This window comes from Mustela nivalis (assembly GCF_964662115.1).
Source record: "Mustela nivalis genome assembly, contig: HAP1_SCAFFOLD_791, whole genome shotgun sequence".
NCBI classification, from domain to species: domain Eukaryota; kingdom Metazoa; phylum Chordata; class Mammalia; order Carnivora; family Mustelidae; genus Mustela; species Mustela nivalis.
In genome coordinates this window covers 89,640-97,788 of record NW_028135873.1, presented here as the reverse complement: position 1 = coordinate 97,788, position 8,149 = coordinate 89,640, and positions in this window count along the sequence as shown.

The following is an 8,149-nucleotide window of genomic DNA, read 5'->3' as shown; positions in this document are numbered from 1 at the left end:
AGGACCTACTTTATATTTTTATATTTTAGCCAGAGGCTTCCATTGAGGTTACACAATAACCTTGTTGTTTAACCCTTAAGCTGTCCATGCTCCCCTTCTCCCAGGGGACTTACTTAAAAACAAGTCCCGGAAATCAACCTCAGGTAACAAAGCCCAAATACAAGGGTGGGTCAGGCCAGGTAAGACATCTGATCAGTGGAGGGCTGCATACTGTCTCCCTAGCTACCAAGGAGTATGGGTCCCGCCCTTTGTGAGTCTTTTGGGCGAAAATCCTAACCAAGGTGATAGGCTAGGTCAAATATCTACTAAAAGGTAAGTTGTAATTCAATTGGTCACCTAGCATCACTGTGCAGCTTTCTCTGTGTGTTACAATTTCATTGGCCACCTGTGCATGACCAGGCCCAACCGCATGGCCTATGTCCTTAAAAGCTAGTCTGTAAAGGAGAGAGGGGTTGACTTCTCTGTAAGAAAAGCGGCCCTGGCTGGTCAGTTTGATTCTTGATGCTTGGTGCAAAATAAAGCTTTGTTTGACCTTCGCTTTGTATCAGTCTCGCTCTTTTAATCATGGACCCATTATTGGGGCATAACAGGTGGGATAGTGGAGCACGTACATAGTGGAGGGGACAGCCCACTGTGGGTATCCACCATTCCTTGCCTGTACTGCTCATTTGCATGTACTGCTCGCCCTGCCCGGTGAGCACAGCATGGAAATGGACACCTCGTGAGTGGTGGTCAACGAGACTCGCTGACCACGTGATGTCTATGACCGAGTCAACCGGAGCTCGCCTTCCCTACAGACCAGAGCTTGCTCTGAGCACCGGCAGGAGGCGGTGGCCTCTTGTGAGCAGCCCAGAACCCTGTCTTGTCATTTCTCACTCATGTCACCTCCCTGTGTTAGCCAAGCCTTGGAAGTGGTGACTTAGGAGGGAAGGGAAAGAAAGGCCGCCCCTGGCTCCTAATCCTGTCAAGTTCCGTAATCATCAGGAAGCCGAGGGCAGCAGGGTTGGTGGAACAGGTGTGAGTCCCCAGGTGAGGTAAAGATGGCAGAGCTTGTCTTGTGCAGGATTTCTACGGTTCTGATAAGAAGAGGGCACGTGGGTGTGCCCCAGCTGTGGAATCCCTGCGTGAATTATTTAACACTGACATTGCACCCTGTGAAGATGAATGGCATAAATCATGCCCATAATCACATTATAAAATTTTTATTTGCTTGGAATGACATTAAATGCAAATAGAAAACAGCAGCCATGCCCCTTCAGAAGACAGATGATGGAGGAAATGAGCTTTCTATTTTAGTACCTTTAACAAACACTTCCTCCCTGTTTTTGCCCAAAGGGCCCTATATCTTCATTTTGCATGGGGCTTGTAAATTATGTAGCCAGCCCTGGGGACAGCTGTGCAGTGTCTCAATGACCCAGTGCAGGGAATGGCAGGAGCCTCCCTCCTTGATACAGTAGTATTACACAAGCCCCTGAAGCTGAAACAGAACTTCAGGATAAAGTCTGGGGGGTGGTCCTCAAATTTCTGAGTCATGGGCTGTCGTAAACAAAATAACAGCCGGGTGGCTTAGGCAACATACAATTTATTTTCTCATGGTTCTGGGCGCTGGAAGTCCAAGATCAAGGTGGCAGTAGGGTTCGATTCTTCAAACATCTCTCCTTGGCTTGCAGATACCTGTGTTCTCCACTCTGTCTTCAAACGATTGTCCTTCAGTCTGTACTGTCTGTGTCCTAATCTCTTCTTCCTGTAAGCACACCAGTCCTGTTGGCTTGGTGCCCACCCCCAGTGAGCTCGTTTTCCCTTTATCACCTCTTTAAAAATCCTGTCTCTGAATACTGCCACATTCTGAGATGCTGGGTGTTAGGACATCAACGTAGGAATCTGGGGGCATCCAACTAATCCCATAACAATAGTCAAAACTGGATCCGAAACTGAAATATAGACACATTTTAAAATGCTAAAAGTGTATATATATAATTTTTGTGGTAGGCCTGAGATGGTTGGTAGGCTGAGATGTATTTGTAACCTTTGAGGGAAACATCCTTTGGAATGATCAAAGAGAGCTTCTATGTAATTCCATACATCCACAATTAAACCCCAGAGCTTTTTAATTTGGAATTTGGCTGTTTTGTGCTTGGTGGTAACCAAAACCAGCCTAGGGCTTTTCTTTTGTTTTGGCAGAAAAGTAGGAGGCAGAGGACTTGAGCATTTAGACATCTTGCTGCTCTTTGGTTTAATCATACTCTACTGAGTTGCCCGAAACTAATTAAGCTCTTGGCTCTGTAGAGGAGAGATGATGTTCCTTACATGTCATTGGCCACAATGTTCCTTTTTTAAATTGTTGTTAACATTTGTGTTATTTTTCAGTATAATAGACAAGCTTTATCTTAGTTTGGGCTGATGTAACAAGAGCACCATAAACTAGGTGCTTTAAAGACATACTTATTTCTCTCAGTTCTGGAAGCTGGGAAGTCTACGATCAAGACCCTGGAAGATTCCGTGTCTGTTCAAGTGCCCACTTCCTGGGTCACAGATGACCATCTTCTCCCTATAACCTCCAAGGTGGAGGAGGCGAGGGATCTCTGTGGGGTCTCTCTTATGGAGACACTAATCTCGCCCATGAGGACTCCACCCTCATGACCTAAACATCTCCCAAGGACCCCATCTCCTAGTTATGTCCCTTTGGACATTGAGTTTTCAACTTACGAATCCTGGAGGGATACACTGTCTACAGTGAGCTTCGTCAAACATCTTTTATGTTCAAGGCACTGTTTTTTGGCAAAATTAATCATTTCCTACACATCCTTTGAAGCAAGAGTATTTCTGCACTTTGCGTTCCTTTAGAACCTTTCTCTAGAGAGGCTCCTAAAAAGTTCAGAAAAGATGCAGAAGAAACCTGCTGGTTAGCTCGTTTTTCACAGTAGAGCAGAATTCATTTTGAAGTAGGTTAATCTTAGAAATCCAGGCGAAGACACTTCGCTTGAAAATCATCTCAAATGATCAGTTAGTTTTGTTAGTAGGAGTAATAGTAACTATAAGATCAATAGAACAACTTTTTGTTCTACTGTGGGCCTACTGTGTGCTGGGTACCTCGGAGCACCTGAGTCGAACCATCTCGTGATCCTTTCAACAGCCCACTGAGGGTCACACTGTCTTCTCCTCCACGTTATGGATGAGCCTTAAGTCTGGGCCAGAAATGACACAACTTTCCCAAAGCCATATTGCTACTGAGGGGCCAGCTGGGATCTACGCCCACTCTGGTGCCAGAGCCTGTGATTGCAAACGTGGGCTGCACTAGCTATTCAGAACAAAGGACTGTTCATGGAGGTGACACAGCTAACCCGTGAGACCCACCACCCTTTTCCCTAAGGTCATCCCGGTACAGCCTGCAGTGATGGCCCGAGTTAAGCATTTGAACTTGGTGCTGCAGAGGGCGTGTTTTAGGGACAAGATTGGTGTTAAGGGGGTCTAATGAAGCCCAGAGGGAATGGAAGGAAACAGGACTTGGGGAAATATCTGGGTCCCTGGAGCTATCATCTCCTTTTATTACTGTGCACCTCTCTTTCACAAAAATAAATAAATACATAAATACATACATACATACATACATACATACATACATACAAAAAATATTTGCGGACATAGCACAAATTTAAGCAAATTTTTGATAAATTATAAACTCTACTACTCTACTAAATTATTATAAAAGGCATGCAAAAGCTAAACAGTTAAATGGATGACATGAAATATGAATAAAACTTATAATATTTTCTTCCAGCCCCTTACTGGACTATTTGTCAAACTCCCTTTGGAGAAGACTTTTTTAAGATTTGTTTATTTATTGAGAGAGAGAGAGACAACACGTGTGTGCACATGTGAGTAGGGGGGTGGGGCAAAGGGAAAAGGAGAGAAGCAGACTCCCCATTGAGCACAAAGGCCTCACTAAGGGCTCAATCCCATGACCCTGAGATCATGACTTGAGCCAAAATTTTGAGTCAGACATTTAATCAACTGAGACACCCAGGTGCCCTGGAGAAGACTTTTTAAGAAAGAGATAGGACACTGGATTTATAGCAATAATTCCTAGAATTAACCTTTAAAAGTGGGAAGATAGAAATGGTTTTTTTAAATTTTTTTAAAGATTTTCTTTATTTATTCATAAGAGATGGGAGGCAGAGGCAGAAGCAGGCTTCCCGCAGAGAAGGAAGTCCAGAGTGGGACTTGATCCCAGGACCTGGGATCATGACCCTAGCTGGAGATAGACGCTGGAGATACTGATAAACCAAACTTTAGGGAAAAATACTGAACTTTACTGGGAAGATGAAGCAGAACAATAGCATATGGCAGCAACATGAGTTTTAGATAGTTGTTGGTCACCCAGAAGGCTTAAAGTGGAGAGAAAAACAAAAGGCTGTAGTGACCCAAAATTGTCCGAGTTGTGTAATTTGACCCAGGAACTTCCGGGTGACATAAAGATTTGTTTATTTATTACACGGACAGCGCCATGTGGGGACAGAGCGAGGGGGAATGAGAATTCCATACAAACGTGTGAGTGGCTCTTCTCCCATCTCCAGGGGGGAAGGAAGAGATTGGGTTTACTCCAGTAAGCATGGTGATGAGTTGGTGAGGTAGGTTGACTAGATGTCTGGACACCTGAAAAAGCCAGCTAAGGGGGCTTCCTGGCCATCTTGTCAGTGTCTTATTGAAAGCTTGTCATGTGCAAGACTTTCTTTTAACAGGTTGCCAGGTGAATTGATGTACAAATCAGACTACCGGCCGCCATGTGTCATTGCTCAGGTGGTCCATGACACAGTGCCCTGCCACTAAGGGGATGCACTTAGCATTACAGACATCGTTCTGTCTTTGTTATTTTGAAATTTAGAAAATATCTTATTAATTTGTTCACCCCAAAGAGGCAATTTATTGCTTACTATGACAGTCTTTTGGTAGAGGACACAAAACTGCTTTCTTTGTTATGAAAATCAATGTGTTACACCAATTTTCTGAAAGATAGAAATGAATTGCCTCCTTCCAGCTGGGTCAGGACATAAGTGTACCCTATGTACTGGTTTTTCAATAGATTCCATTTACAGATTGTACATGTCTCTCAATACAGAAGACATTTGCTCACATTTATGTGTAGAACATTCCCGAACCTGGTCCAGGTTGCGGATGAAACCGTCACTCTGACTGGCAAGACATAACGAAGAAGAGTTTTTCTGTAAACAATATGTGGTCATGGAAGGAATCAGCACTGCAATTCGTGGCTGATTCCAAAGGCTCTAAGAGGTGGTAGATGCACAGGCAAAGTGGTGACTTTTGCAGAGGAAGCAGGCTGGGGAGAGATAGCAAAACAGAAGTTTGAGAGGGCCCTAAAATCTCCTCCTGTGTGATTATTGGCCATTGAGCTTGAGAAAGGCTATGGTGAAAACTTGAAAGAGCATCAGATCAAACCCTTGGCCACTGGAGGTTGAAACTGACATGAGCAGCACTATCTCTATTCTTGACCCAAGGCCACAGGATGACAAGCTTTGCTTTTTCAATGTGGTCTCAAGTCTCTATACTGCCCTATAAAGAAAATAATACAAATAAATGCTGAGAGTGTAAAGTGTAAGCAGAGCTCCCCTTGGCCATTTCCTAAGTTTTGTCCACTCCGAAGTGAGTATCACTTTGGTGAGTGCATTGCAGGAAATGGCCTTAATGATCAATGGCAGACCTCCACTCCAGAGTGACATAAAAAGCAATCTGCACCTCCTTCCTGATTTGTCTGTAATGAAACTTGCTTTCCTCAGGTCCCAGCATTCGAGGCAGATAAATATGTTCCCTTTCGTTGGCTCTTACTCATACTTCAGCAAGATTTCCCATGTGCTTTCCTTGGCTGGCTGGGAAACTGGACCACAATTTATGGGATCTTAGGGGACAGGCGCATAGAATTCCAGTGGGATCCCGGAACAGAACCTAATTGGAGATTAGAGACCATTGCAGTGCAAAGCTTTTCTTTGAGATCGAAAGAGGTGCATGTTATGCAAATATTAGCAAGTGTAAGTTCACAAAGTCTATTGAAAATTTATAGACTCATTATGGTCAAGAAGGCTGGAAGATAAGTAGATTTTGGGAAAGATTCAGGTAAATTCAGGGAGGTTTTTAATTACCCCAGGGAAAATAGAATGGCTAAAGTGTATGGCCCAAACTTTTATAAAAATTTTATTCACTTATTTGACACACAGAAAGCCAGAAAGCACAAGTAGGGGGAATGGCAGAGGGAGAAGGGGAAGCAGGCTCCCCGCTGAGCAGGGAGGCAAATGTGTGGGACTCGATCCCAGGACCCTGGGATCATGACCTGAGCTGAAGGCAGACACTTAACCGACTGAGCCACCCAGGCACCCCCTGGCTCCAACTTCCAAAGATGGTGTATGAGATACCTTTGGTGGGAAGGAATGAAGATCAGCAACTGTCCTTGATTCTGCTTCTCAGGAAGGCATTGTGATGTGGTGCCCAGGACTTTGGAGACAGACACATGCTTGGTGCCCTCCAGCTCTGCCGCAAAAGCAACACCTTCCAGAGGGCAGCTGCAGGCACCGGGTGGCGTCACACAGGGTCAGTCCCGGGAGGCACTCAGCCACATACCCATTCCACCATCCTGCTGGGTTTGGAAGAGCGCTATCAAAGTCCCTGCTGCTGAAGGACCATCCAGAGTGACATGTCCCATGGGGCATGACGGCATTCCTTTACCCCTTCATGTTATTGGCAGCAAGGCTGGAAATTTTTTTAATTGCCTGGGAAAATGATAGCAAACAGCTCCAAAAAGGAGTTTCAGAACGCAGACTTCATACTATGTTTTGAGTACATTTCATTCATTTGGCAGGTACTGACAGGGTGCTTAAGTGCCAGGTGCTGCTGCATTAGAAACGGACTTGAGAAGTTAACAGGAGGGGGCTCCAGCCCTCAACCAGCACAAAGTTGATCAATGGATGCATGTGACAGACAGAGCACTGTGACGGGGAGTACTAGGTGCTGTCATAAGAAGGGTATGTCTGGAGTTAAAGGAACTCTCGGGGGGAGCCAGCACCAACACTCGGGGAGAGCTGTGGGAAATATGATGGATGCAGATGGCTCCAGAGGAAACCAGAGAACTGCTCAGATCCCTGCTTCTTAACAGCTCCAAGTGCCCGCCGCTTCAGAGTGGGGGCTGGGCGAGCAGGGAGCTGGGGTGGGCGCAGCGATGCCTAAGTTCCGACCTCAAGCCCCTGCGCTGTTTCACCTGTCTCTTTAGGAGTACAATGACATAGGATGTCACCAACGGAGGATCTACCCCTGCATCCTGGTACTGGGAAAGCACGCGAGGGCTGCAGAGCTGAAAGCAAGAGTTGGTAGTTCCAGTAATGTGTGCAGGGTTTTAAAAAACTATATACCGGAAAATATCCGGTCTTATTTGCATGTGTTTGTATCATGCACAATTTTTAACTGCAATCCTCCTTTTACCTTCTTCCTGTTGTTAAGACTCTCCTCTCCTCACCGCTGCCTTTGTCCCTATAATACCTGTTGACAGCCTGGTGCTCATCCATGAGCTCATTCACCTCTATCCACGCACGCATGGGGCTCTGTCACTGTTTAGCAAATATGGGCTCATTTTATCTACCTCTTGATCTAGTGCTTCCCAGTTAATAATCCCTCCTGCATAACGTCCTTCTGTTTTTATCTTCATTTTTATAAAGAATGGTTGCTCACCTTTTATCAGGTGCCTTTATTTTTTTATCAAATGCATTTATTGCTATGGTCTTAAGAGTTTTTTCACAGTTAATTTAGTGATGAGGTAAATCTTATTGATTTTCTGGTCTTGAGCTCCCTTTATTTTCCTGGAATGAATCCAAGTTGGTCTCAGGATATAGTCCTTTGATAGATGCCTGACTTCTGTTATTTGCTAACATTAGTTCAGTTTCTGTTAACTAATCTGTCCTAAGCCAGATTTGTTAATAGCTTCCCCATTCCTCCCTCTCAGGTTTGGGTATTAAAATTGTGCTCAGCTTCATCAAGTGAATTGACTTATTATTGTTTAATTGCCTGTTGCCATTTAACAGTAGAATGACAGTTATCCAGCTGCAAACCTGTCTGATCTTGGAACTCATCTTCTTAATTTTCCATTCTTGAA